General features: G+C 34.9%; 1 protein-coding gene across 1 annotated transcript in view; it reads right to left on the bottom strand.

Moving 5' to 3' along the window:
- Positions 1–12,890, bottom strand: part of BRINP3 (BMP/retinoic acid inducible neural specific 3) — a 536,581-nt gene extending 523,691 nt beyond the window's left edge. Inside the window, exon 1 of the mRNA XM_072648361.1 lies at positions 12,771–12,890. The gene's annotated coding sequence lies outside the window, so the exon portion shown is untranslated. The remainder of the gene's footprint in view (positions 1–12,770) is intronic.
- Positions 12,891–14,254: the final 1,364 nt, after the last annotated feature.

The following is a 14,254-nucleotide window of genomic DNA, read 5'->3' as shown; positions in this document are numbered from 1 at the left end:
ATCTACTAAAACACTGTGGATTGTTATTTGATTGAGTACAAATTGGGTACCCATAAGACTGACAATAACAGATATCCTCAAATATTTAAATAAGAAATAAAGATTTCTTTTATCTTTTTGTTTCAGATATTACAGTACTTCAAGGGATAATTTTGCATTTTTTTAAGGAATCAGTTACTGATCTTTGTGGCTTTCTGTACATGGAACAAGATTTTGCCTATACTTATGCAAATTACTGCCCCAAATTCTACCCAGCTGAGATTTGATATTCTTATCATATGTCACTTCCTTGTTCTTTGGAGATTATAAAATGTCCTACTAATTTAGAAAATAGGATAGTTCAAGAGGAGAAAAAAGTATCATCTACAAATAAATTTTATCCAATCCTAATCAACTGTAAGGGAAAGGAGTTTCCTAATCCTTCAGTAATGATGCATTAGGTTGTATAAACAGAAAACCTAAGATAATATTTCTATGAACTTTAATAAAGTTTTTTTTTTTAAATTAGTATTTGCCTGTTTAGGTAGGGTTGGGGTGGGAAAGAGTAGCAAGATTTATTGACACTGAAAATAGCAAGGGTTGTTGAAAAAGGTCCCATGGGACGCTTCATTCAGCCATTATTGGGCACATGGCTATTCAGGCTTCTTTCTGTAAGCGCTTTTGCTAGTTTCAAACCCCAGTAGCCAACTCCACTGTCTTCTACACATCAACAAAGCTGGACCTTAAATACAGTCTTTTTACTGAAACTAGGAAATGGAATCTAAAAAGGCAATTTTCGAATCCAAAATTGCTTTTGCTACTGTCAATATTTCAACTGTGTAATCATTCACTGATTGACGGTCTGGGCTACTAATGGAATAAAATCAGCACAGCAGTCACGTTTTAAAATATCTTTGTCGGACTTTTAGAAAACTAGTCTGAAAGTTAGTTTACAATTTGTCAACACTAGAGAAATGCTCACCAAAATGCCACCTGGATCTGATTATGCTATCAGAGTTGAAAGCCAAATTCACACTTTTTCAAAATTTAATAGCAGATATATTTAGACTTCTAATGCATGAAATTCAGAAACAGAAAGTTGGAACAAGGTAAGTATTGTCCCTACTATTGTTACGTGCTTATAAAGCTGTATCTTCAGCCATTTTTAATAAATAAGAATGAATATGTAAGTATACATATATATTCACATTTATATGTATCAATACATCTATGTTTATATATGCAACATATACACTGTTACACACACATAATGAAGCACATATTAAACACTATGTACTAGGCTCTGTACATAGAGAAAAACAAAAGCAAACTCTGCCTTCGTGGAACAGCTTCTAATAGGAAAGACAATATATAAATAAGCATAAAATAAACGCAGACGCAAAATGGATCTATAACTTCATCAATATGAGCAGTCCCAAACAAAGCAAATCACAACCCCTCTACAACCAGGAAAGTCAATAGATGAAGCTGAGAGAAGAAAGTACTCCAGGAATAGGGGACAGCCAGAGAAAATACCCAGAGCAGACAAATAGGTCATTGCTAGGACTACGCTCAGAACCTTTCTAGCTTAGTCAGAATTGCCAGAGATTACATTTGTCTAGTCTTTGACAATTGAGGATTCTGTCCCTTCAGGATAAGATATCAGTGGGACTTTAGTGGATAATGCATAGGTACAGGGAGTCCCAAAAGTCTTAGTGCAGTTTTAAGTTTTTAACAGTATAAGAATGCACTAAGTCTATTGAGACACACTTTTTGTATGCCCACATATAAATATATAGACAAATATGACAGAGTGATAGAAGATTTAATTTATTGTTCCTCTCATATAATTAGAAAACAGACTAATTAATTAGTAAAGGATAGCACATCCACAAATTTTTCCTGGTTGTCATAGTATCTATGTATGTATATAGAAAATGTTTTTAAACTTTAAAATACTACCTTACAGGGGATGCCCTTTATTTAGGAAATGGCTGAACAAGTTGTGTTACATCAATGTAATGGGATACTATTGTGCTATAAGAAATGATGAATAGGTGGACTTCAGAAAAACCTGGAAAGACTTACATGAACTGATGCTGAGTGGAGTGAGTAGAAATGGGAGAACACCGTACACAGTAGCAGTCACATTGTACAATGACTAACTTTGATAGACTTAGTTCTTAGCAATGAAAGAAAGGATCTAAGACAACTCCAAAAATCTCATGATGGAAAATGCTGTCCACACCCAGAAAAAGAACCATAGAGTCTGAATGCAGATCAAAATGTACTATATGCTCTCTCTCTTTTTGTTTATTTTTTATTTTTCATGGTTCCTCCCATTGTTTCTAATTCTTCTGTACAACATTACTAATATTGTAAAGAAGAATATATGAATATATATGTATATATGAATATATATGTAGAGCCTATATCAGATTGTGTGTTCTCTTGGGATGGGAGGAAGGGAAGAAAGGGGAGAAAATTTGGATCTCAAAATCTTATGGAAGTGAATGTTGAAACAATATAATTAATATTTGTTTTAAAATGCCTTACATCTGTATAGAGTCTGTTTTTTATTTTTCAAAATGCTTTCCTAACTGCCATCTCATATAATCCTCAGAAGAATCTTGGAAGTAAGGTAGATATGGTATTTTTATCCTTATTTTACATTAGAAACAGAATAGTAGAAAAGTTGGGGCTTTTTTTTTTGTTTTATTTTGTTTTTTTGCTAACGATCAGAGCCAGTTGGTGGCAGAACCTTGACTAGAACTGGTTTCTGTATTTTAGGGCTTTTGGTCTTTCCACTGAACCTCACTGATGTTTTTAGCCACCTCACCCGACTCATTAGAATGGGAGAGGAAGAAATGAAATTGTGGTATAGCTATTCAAAAACTTCTACAAAACATAACCTGTTAAGTGTTTTCATGCCTGACAGATTGGGGGGAGTGGGAGCAAGAACGTGTTCATAATCGCAGTCTGGTTTTAAATTCCAAAACGGAAAGAAAAAAAGAAAAGAAAACCCTTACTATGTACAAAGCACTGTGCTAAAAGGCAAGTTGTGGGGATAGAAGTAGAAAATTAAGATAGTCCCTGCACTCAGGGAGCTCACATTCTAATGGGAAAGACCACACAAAGGGAAGGGAAGTGAATACATTTATGAAGTAAGGTGTCTATGCAACACTTTGTTCATCCTCATACCAAAAGATAAAGAAAGACTACCCTTATGACAAATATATAAATTGGATTGCTGTTAGACTAGGTATCCAAGTACCTAAGCCCTCATTGATGAATCTACATAAATACCAGTAAAGGATCCGTGATTTCCTTGGTGTGCAGAACATGTTCCATCAGTTTCAATAACAACCCATCTGTGACTTGGGAAACTGTAAGTTCAGAGCTATAATGGGCCTAATAGGCCATCATCTGGTCCATCACTCTCATTTTATAGATGATCTGAGGTCCAAAAAGGATAGGTGGTTAGCTCAGTGTGATACGGACTGAAAGAAGCTTAGCTGAGATTTAAATCCAGGTTCTTCAATGCCAAATCTAGTGCCTTTTTTACTGCTCCATACTGCTTCTCAAGGCTTAGGAAGGCACATAGAAATTAGGTAACTTACCCAGGGTGAAAGAGCTAGTATTGGAGATGAGATTTGACTCCAGGTTACAGAATTACAATCTCAGACCTGGAAGGGACATTAGAGGCCAAACAGTACAAAGCATATATGAACAAGAATCCTTTCTATCATATACCTGACCAGTGTCAAGTCACTGATCCTTTGCTGGTCACCTTCTAGTGAGGGTTAACCCAATACTTTCTGGGGCAACCAATGCTATTATGTTTTGTAACTATTTCTTTTCCAAATAGCATCTCAGAGTTGGAAGAGATAGATATCAAAAGTCATATAGGCCAAATTTTACCTAGAAAAAAAGCAAATACTTTCTAAAATATATTTAACAAATGGTCATCCAGTCATTGCCTGAAAACTTATTGTGAGGGGAACATACTTCTCTCAAGGTGTCCAATTCTACTTTTGGATAGTTATGATAGGAAGTTTTTCCTTATGTCAAACCTAAATCTTTCTTTCTGTATCTAAGCCCAATGCTCTAACCACTATCTGTATTCATAAATTTATACAGATAAATTGATGAGAAAAGCAGTAGGACAATTTTAAAACTATGATTGGGGCAATGTGGTACACTGAGGAGTGCTGGATTTGAAGACAAAGGTCTCTGGACTGCTACCTAACTATCTTTGTGCAAGTCGCTACTTGAGCAAATCAATGTGCTTGGGCCTCATTTGCTCATCTATAATGCAAGAGTGTTGCATGAGATTATCTCTAAGGTCTCTTGCAGCCATGAGACTATGATCTAGGAGTCTGTCAAATGATACAGTTTAGTTTTTGAACAATCTTTACTCATGCATTGAGACACTTTATGACCTCCGGTAGCTTAGTCAATCACTCAAAAGTCAGAGGTAAGGGAGAGGAACCAGCATTATGTAGGGATCCCAATCCAGATTCAAGTCCAACTCATTTATCCCCATGTAAATGTGAATGCCCTTCTTTAATGAGTCAAAAATTAAAGAATTTTCTAACTCCATTACAAAGGGCTGAAGTGAGAAAAGAGATTAAGTACCACTTAGTTATATCCAAGACATAAAACAAACAGCTTGCTGATAAATATTTTTAACTTTATTACTCCCTGTTAACAATCATGTAACTGATATCATGGAAAGATTCATGTCTTGGAATAAACAGCAAATAAAAGAGGTTAGGAACACTGTACTAGGAGAAAGCTCAGCTGAGCCATATTGTTGACTCCTATAGTACCCCAGTGAGTGGACTTTGGTTAGTCACCTCAGTTTTCCACTTTGTGACCCATATTTCTCATTTGTAAAATGAGGCAGTTGGACTATTTGATTTCTAAACCCCACCCCCAACCTCCAAATACTATGATTAATGTCAGAATCAAGCAGAAATTGGTAAATAATAAAAAGAAATTTATAATATAGAAAGAAGACACAAGAAAAAAGAATAACTGACAGAGAGTGAGAGGATATTAAATTTAACGTAAGAAAGCAATCTTAAGGACCTATTGACATAGAGCAATCTTAATCTTTCTCTCTTTTGTATTATGTGGACTACTGTAATCAAGCAAGGAGCTGAACATTTACTGAATTAGAAAGTAACGTTAATTTTGGTGGCTTAGGAACAACTAAAATCTTTAACTCTCTAAATGAAAATAAACAGAAATCAAGATACATGGTTCTCAATACTCATTGCATGTATGACCCAGTCTAAGGCTTGTGCAATCTATGCATAATATAAGCATAACAGATAGGAAGATGAAAATGAATCATTCAGACCAATCATGGAATTATTTTTCCTATGCATAAAATATTCCTGGACAGCCTGAAGCATCTTGGCAACATATCTAAAATGAATTCAATGCATATCAATGGAAAGGAACAGCAGTGACTATCACAAGAAAAATAATTTTTGCTTGCTCCATACTGTTTCATTTCTACATCTTTTCTACTACAGGCATGTCATTACATATCCTTTAAAATAACCTCTGTGGTCTTTGATTCCTATCCATTTTTAACAGTACAGAGAGATTTAGTAATTTCACAAAGTTAGTTAGTGAACAAGTGTGGGATTAGATTCATATAATTCATAGAAAACATGGAATTTCATTATAGGCAAGGACCTCCAAGTCTCTGTAGTCCAAATTGATCCTGATAAGAAATCTCCTGATGGAGTATTTCTTGAATCACTCATGGGTAGGCTAAGACAATTCTACCTAAATTAATTTACTTATTCCGTTCCTTACTAATCAGACTACCAAAGAGCCATTTTATAGAGCTAGAAAAAATCATAAGAAAATTCATCTGGATAAACAAAATGTCAAGAATATCAAAGGAACCAAAGGGGAAAAACTGTGAGGTAAGGTAAGCTACAAGTACCACATTTCACACTATACCACAAAGCAGTAATCATTCAAACAGTCTGGTCCTGGCTAAGAAATAGAGTGGTAGTTCAGTGGACTAGATTAGGTATAAAATCCATAGAAATAAATGACCATAGTAATCTAGTGGTTGATAAACCCAAATATCCAAGCTTTTGGTGTAAGAACTCACCATTTGACAAAAAAAATTGCTGAGAAAACTGGAAATCAATTTGGCAAAAACTAGGCATACATCAACATCTCACATGATATGCTTAAAAAAAAAAGCCAAAATCAGTAAATGATTTAGCAATAAAAAATATCATAAAAAAATTAAAGAAGCATGCAACAATCTACCTGTCATATCCATGGATAAGGGAAGCGTTTAAGACCAAACAAGAGATAAAGAGGATCACAGGAAGTAAAATGGATAATTTGATTACATGAAATTTAAAAGGTTTTACACATATAAAATCAAATACAGCAAAAACTAAAATAAAAGAAGGAAACTTGGGGAAAAATTACTAGAATTTTCTGTGATAAAAGTTTCATTTCTCAAATATATTGGGAACTGAGTCAAATTTTTTAAAAAATGAGCCATTCTCCAATTAATAAATGTCAAAGGATATGAACAGGCAGTTTTCAGAAGAAAAAACCAAAGCTATCAATAGTAACATAAAAAAATGCTCTAAATCACTATAGATTAGAGAAATACACATTGAAAAAAAAACTCTTAGGTACCACTTCATATTTATTAGGCTAGCTAAAGTGACAAAAAAAGGAAAAGGATAAATGCAGCAGGGGATGTGGAAAAGCTGGGATTCTAATGTACTACTGGTGAAGTTGCAAACCAGTCTAGAAATCTGGAGAATAATTTGGAACTATGGCCAAAGGGCTATACAATTGTGCATTCCCTTTGACTCATCAATACACTATTTAGTCTGTATCCCAAAGAGATCAAAGAAAAGGGGGAAAGACCCATTTGTACAAAAATATTTACAGTAACTCTTTTGTGATGTCAATTTTTTTATGAATTTTTAAAATAAATAATAAAATAAAATAGGTGATAAAAAAAGAGAAAAGCCAAATTAATTATCAATCCACTCCCATCACTACCAAGTCTTTTTTAAAAATTAAACTATTTCATTTGTTTTCAGTGTTCTTCAATCACTTTCATATGTCTTAGATTTTTCCCCCTCCCTCCCTACTTCCTCCCTGACATGGTGTACAGTCTTATATAGGTTCTACACATCCATTCCTATTAAATACTTTTCACTTTAGTCATGTTGCATAGAAGAATTAAAACGAAGGGGAAAAACCATAAAACAAAACACAGCAAAACATAATACAAAAGAAAATGATCTGCTTCAATTGTGATCCAATTCCATAGTTCTTTCTCTGCATATGGAAGATGTTTTGCCTCAAGAGTTCATTGGGAATTTTTTAAGTTCTTGCATTGCAATGAAGTACAAGTTTACCAGAAAAATTCCTCACACATTGTGGTTGTTGCTGTGTACAAAGTTCTCCTGGTTCTGCTCTTTTCACTCAGCATCATTTCATATAAGTCTTTCCAGGCCTCTCTGAAGTCTTCTTGTTTATCATTTCTTATAGCACGATAGTATTCCATTGCATTCATATGCCACAACTTGTTCAGCCGTTCCCCAATTGATGGGCATCTCCTTGATTTCCAGTTTTGGCCTCCACAAAGAGAGCTGCTATAAATATTTTTGTACATGTGGGACCCTTTCCCATTTCTCTGATCTCTTTGGGATAGAGTCCTAGAAGTGATATTGCTGGGTCAAAGAGTATGCACATTTTTGTAGTCCCTTGGGTATCAGGTCTTTTCTTTCTCAGACAACTTGAAACAACATGGATTTCTGTTATTCCCAGTTGCCTGTGTCCAAATAACCCGGGAATATTAATTCTTCATATCTAAATATAATGACCTCTAGGACGACTTCTAGCTTTAGATCTCTGATCCCATGATCCTTAGATACTGTAGCATATGCCTTCTTGACTATTACTCCTCTGCTTCCAGAAATCCTAGGGGGAAATTAGTTGTATTTCTTCGTAGTCAAACCTGTCCATGCACCAAATTTTACTTCCATGTATTTATTTCATATGATTATGTGTTTTCTTTCTCAGGGAGATACTAACTTCACTAACTTCAAGATTTAGCCTTCTGCTTAGTTTATATCACACCACTAATTGCACAGAGATAACTTTATAAGATTAAAAGAGTTTAACATATCCCTATCACTGTTAAGTAAGCTTTCTGCACTTTATAGATAAATAGACTTTAATAATCTTGAAAAGGAAAACCTATTTATTTATATCAGTAACTGATTAAGGTTTTCTATACATTCTTTCTGTAAAAGTGGGAATTTGGGGGGGGCAGTCCTGTTCTTATTCAGTCATCTTATTCTGTTTAATATATCAAAACAGAGGCTACAGAGGATTTCTGTTGGAACAGAGTGCTTCTATTTTAGTAGAACATAATAATTAGAAAATAAATCTAAAGAAAGATTTTCCCCCCATCAAAAGTTCCAAGGGTTGTATCATAAAACCCTTTAACAAGAAGAGTGAGACAATCAAGCAGAATAATAGCTTTCTACATAGTGGACATTTTAATTGGATGACCATTGTTTAGACTCTGTAGGATGAGTGGATTTCATCACAGAATAATAGCAAATCTTCATTAATCTTTTCCCCTGATATACTCAAGGGGAGAAAAGTCTTCATTACAAATTATACAAGGGGCATATTTTAATTAAAGCTTTTCATAGTTTATTTTGCCACATACAAATAAATTTTCTGTTCTTTTAAAACCTGAAGTGCCTTTTTCCTTCTACTTTATGTAACTTGAATCTTTTTAACTGACTCTACCCTTTCTCAGGTCTGTGGAATCAAATATGAAAAATGCTCATTTCAATGAGCTATTTTCAAAATGCTAATTGAGTGAAAAGAATTTTAATTGAATTACTAGTAGTATATGTATGCCTTTAGATATAATACTACTTAAATACTTATTAATATATATTTACTCAATATTTGAGATTCCTTATAGTGAAAACAAAAGCATAGCATAAGATTACAAGAAGATATGCTTATCAATCAGTCAAGAGACATTTACTAAGTGCCTACTATGTGGCAGACAGGAGATAAAAGGAGGGGAAAAGACAGTCCTTGTTCTTAAGGAACTTACAATCTAATAGAGGTAAACAATACACTAGAAGAATCTGAAAGGAATAGGGAAGGGGAAAAACTCAGCTAGAGCATGGTGAAGAAGTAAAACAGAAAAAGTAAAATTTTATTAAAAACAAGGAATGATATAAATTCTCATACTGAAACTCTTAACATATACTGGAAAAGGTGTGACAAATAACTAGCTGGTCACAGCAACTGTCTACGAGAGCAATAAGAACTACATAATGCTAGGGATTTCTGTAAAAATAGGTGTGGTTGGCAAGAATTTTCTTGTGCCTTTCAGAGAAAACACTGTTTGTATTTCTATTAGTGCTAATTAATAGCTGTATGTACACAAAATGTGCTCAGGCACCTTTCTAGAGAAGAAAGTTAAAGGAATTGAAGAATGCTTCCTCAATACCCACATTATCTGGAAGAACAAGGTGTTCTTTGAAAAGAAGGAAGCCGTTCTACACTGCTAGAAAGGGAGGTGTTCTAATCTGTATCAGAAGATTGGAAAGTAGAAGAATGTAACACTGGGAAGGAAAGGAAGAAGAAACAATGAATCTTTAGAATATTATCATGGGTATGATGTTCTTTCCTTAACATATAGGTTTTATTCCTAGGAGAGAATTTCTTGTGCCCTAAGAAATGATGACAAAGAGCCATAGGTCACACTACATTGGACAAGAGAGAGTCTTGTTGTCTGGTGACCCTCCTTAGAGGTACCAAGGCAACCGCATTTTAATTTGATAAAGATGAATGAGAATTCTCCAGTGTGTAAAATATGATGGAGAGGCTTTTGAGACTTATCAAACCTTACAATCACAACTTATTCTAGTTGATTCATCCTCATACAAATTATACTGCCATAAATAATTTACAAAGCATTATGAAAGTTCATGAAATTCTAGGCAAGAAACTGAAAACACTGAGGGCAAAGATGTCAGTCCTGGAAATTGCAGGTAGAGGCATCAGAAGCTAAAGGAAAATATAAAAGGTGAACAGCTAATTAAGATGCTGCTGCTGAAAATGGGATTTAGAATTATGAACCATGGCTTTAAATGTTGAAAAGATGGGCTCTTGGCTAGTAAGTCAGTGTATCTAACAGGGCTTTTAATATGTATGTATATACATGTGTGGTATGTATGTATATGTTTATGTGTGAATGTTTTAATCTGAAAATGAAGGGGGGTGGGAAGAAGAAAACTTTCTAAATAAATCTTCCAAACCAATATCTTTAGGGACTAATAGGTATAATCATGAGAAAAATTTCATTAAAAATGACCATTTCTATCACATGTCAAAATGTATTATAAAGCAGTAATCATTAAAACAATCTGGTTCTTGGTAAGAAATAGAGTGGTAAATAAGTGGAATAGATTAGGTACAAATTAGATTAGAGTAATAACCATAGTAATCTAGTATATGATAAACCCAAAGATCCAAGCTTTTAGAACAAAAACTCATTATTTCACACAAACTGCTGGGAAAACTGGACAACAGTATGTAGGAAACTAGGTATAGACTAACATCTTATACTATATACCAAGATAAGGTCAAAAGGGGTGAAAGATTTACGCATAAACAATGATGTAATAAATAAATAAAGAGGAATGGAGTAGATTATTTGTCAGATTTATGAATAAGGGAAGAATTTAGGACCAAAAAAATAGAGAGGGCATTACAAAATGTAAAACAAATAATTTTGATCATGTAAAATTAAAAAAGTTTTTACACAAACAAAACTAATACACCCAAAATGATAAGGAAAGCAGAAAACTGGGGGGAAATTTTTTTTTTGCAACAAGTATCCCTAATAAAAGCATCTTTTCACAAATACAGAGAACTAAGTCAAATTTAAAAAAATATAAGTCATTCCTCAAATTGATAAGTGGTCAAAGGACATAAACAAGTTTTCAGACAGAGAAATCAAAGCTATCTGTAGTTATATAAGAAATGTTTAAATCACTATTGATTAGGGAAACAAAAATTAAAACAACTCTGGGGTACTATTTCACACCTATCAGATTGGCTAATATGACAAAAAAGGAAAATGTTGAATGCTAGAGTGGATTTGGGAAAGTTGAAATACTAACGCATTGTTGGTGGAGTTTTGGACCGATCTAGCTATTCTGGAGAGCAATTTGGAACCATGCCAAAAGGGCTATAAAACTGTGCATAGTTTTTGATCCAGAAATACCATCTCTAAGTCTACATCCCAAAGACATTTTAAAAAATGGGGGGAAAGACTTATTTGTACAAAAATATTTATAGGAGCTCTTTCTGTTGTTCCTAAGATTTGGAAATTGAAGGGATGCCCTTCAATTGGAGAATGGCTAAACAAGCCGTGGTATATGATTGGAATATCATTGCTCTGTAAGAAATGACAAGCAGGCAGATTTCAGAAAAACCTGGAAAGACTTGCATGAATTGATGCATAGTGAACTGAACATAATCAGGACAATGGTATACACAGCAACAGCACTATTGTTTGACAAAATACTGTGAATGATTTAGCTATTCTCAACACTACAATGATCTAGGACAATGTACTATCTGCCTCCAGAGAAAGAACTGATATTGACTGAATACAGACTGAAGCATACTATTTTCACTCTCTTTTTTTCTTTTACAAAATGACTAATAGGAAATATTTTACATGAGGGGTGGAGAACCTGTGGCCTCAAGCTCTCTTGTACCCTTAGGTCTTCAAGTGAGGCTCTTTGATTGAATTGTTCCATGAAGTTTGGATTCAGTCAAAGGGTGGCACTTGAGACCCTAGAGGGCCACAAGTGGCCTCGAGGCCAAAGGTTCCCTACCTCTGTTTTGCATAATTGCACGTATATAACATATCTTATTGCTTACCATCTCAGAGAAGGGGGAGGGAAGGGAGAAAGGGAGAGATAGAATTTGGAACTCAAAACTTTAAACAAAAATGTTATTTTTTGTGAAGAATGCACCATTTCATTTATTTTTTACAATTATTTTATTTCATTTCATTTTATATTTATTTAGTATTTAATTTTCTTCTGGTTACATATAAAAACAATTTTTGACATTTGTTTTCTAAAACTCCAAGTTCCAAATTCTCTCCCTTCCTCTCTCCTCACCCTGCCTCATTGAGAAGACAAGCAATTCCATATAGGTTACATATGTGTAGTCAAGCAAAACATAGTCATCATAGTCATGTTGTGAAAGAAAACAGACAAAAAACTGAAGAAAAATAAAGTTTAGAAAGTATGCTACAGTCTGTATTTAGCTACCATCAGTTCTTTTTCTGGGGATGGATATCATTTTTCAGCTAAAGTCCTTTAGAGATGTCAGGGAATCTTGTATTACTGAAAACAACTGTCATTCACAGTTGATCATCTTACAGTATTGCTCTTATTTTGTACCAAGTACATTTCACTTTGCATCACCTCATGTAAGTATTTCCTTTTTTTTTTCTGAGAGCATCCTGCTCATCATTTCTTATAGTATAATAGTATTCCATCATAATTACATATCAGAACTTATTCAGCCATTCCTCAAAAGATGGGCATCCTGTCAATTTCTAATTCTTTACCCCCAGAAAAGAGATGCTATAAATATTTTTGTAGATATAGGTTCTTGCCAGGCCTAGAGGCCTGTGTGGGTTACCCGAGTCTTCTTACCTCACCTCCGAGGTCTTCGGTTGGCCAAAACCGGATGCTCATATGAGAGAAAGGACGTTCCAGAGTCGAACAAGGGTTGAGCTTTATTTCAGGGTCTAGTTACAAGTGCAGGGAGGTCTTCCTTAGGAGGAAGAGGGGGAGATTTCCTAAGGAGGCTAAGATCTTAAGGGATTGGAAGTAGAAGTACAAGCAGGGAGAGAGGGGGAGGGGAGAGAGGAAAGAAGAGAAGCGGAGCCTACTGTCCTCTTGGCTCCTCACGTGCTAAGAGAGCTTTCAGGCTTCCTCAATCCTACTTAACCTTCAACCACACAGTTTGCATCTAAATACTGTGCTGTTAGATAACAATAGTGTGCCCAGATCCGGGACGACCTCGAGGGCAGGGAGACTCCACCCATCACGTATCTCCCGGGGAGAGGCGGAAATACCCGAGCTAGCCCAGCTAGCTCAGTCTGACCTTCTCGAATCCCTGCTGTTCATGGAGGGCCTCGTAAGACTCTAAGATTTAGAAGTCCCACTTTTACCCGCCCGAGACCATCCACACGGATTTGAGCTTCCAATCCCAACAGGTTCTTTTCCTTTTTTTTGTTTTTTTTGTCTCTTTTGGGATACAGACCTGCGAGTGGTATTGTTAGGTCAAAGGGAATGCATGGCTTTGTAGTTCTTTGGGCATAGTTCCAAATTGCTCTGTACAATGAATGCTTTAATCAGTTCACAACTCTGGCAACAGTGCATTAATGTCTCATTTTTTTCCCCACATTCCCTCCAACATTTGTAATTTACCTTTTCTGCCATTTTAGTCAATCTAATAGGTATTAAGTGATACCTCAGAATTATTTTGATTTGCATTTCTCTAATCAATATTTAGAATATTTTTTCATAGATAGCTTTAATTATTTCATCTGAAAATTGATTATATCTTTTGATCATTTGTCAATTAGGGAATGACTTTTGCTTTTATAAATTTGACACAGTTCTCTATAGATCAGTGAGGCCTTTATCAGAACAATTTGCTTCAATTATTTTCAGTTATCAGTGCTAACTGTATTTCCCTCCATCCCATTTCTCCTACCCTCATTTATATTATTCTCCCCTTTCACCCTGTCCCTCCTCAAAGTGTTGCTGTTGTTGTTTCCTTCTGACCACCCCTTCCCCCAAGCTGCCCTCCCTTCTATTACCCCCCCATCTCTTCCCCTTCTACTTTCCTATAGGGTAAGATAGATTTCTATATCCAATTGTCTGTGTATCTTATTCCCTCTTAGACTTAATTCTGATGAAAATAAGGTTCACTCACTCCCCCTTACCTTCTCCCTCTTCCCCTCCATTGTAAAAGCTTTTTCTTGCCTCTATTATATGAGACAATTTATTCCATTCTATCTCTCCCTTTCTCTTTCTTCCAGTACATTCATCTCTCACCCCTTAATTTTATTTTTTATACATCTTCCTTTCATATTCAAGTCATACTGTGCCCTCTGTTTATATACACT

This window comes from Notamacropus eugenii, chromosome 2 (genome assembly GCF_028372415.1).
Source record: "Notamacropus eugenii isolate mMacEug1 chromosome 2, mMacEug1.pri_v2, whole genome shotgun sequence".
NCBI lineage: Eukaryota > Metazoa > Chordata > Mammalia > Diprotodontia > Macropodidae > Notamacropus > Notamacropus eugenii.
This window is presented reverse-complemented; position numbering and strand designations above follow the sequence as displayed.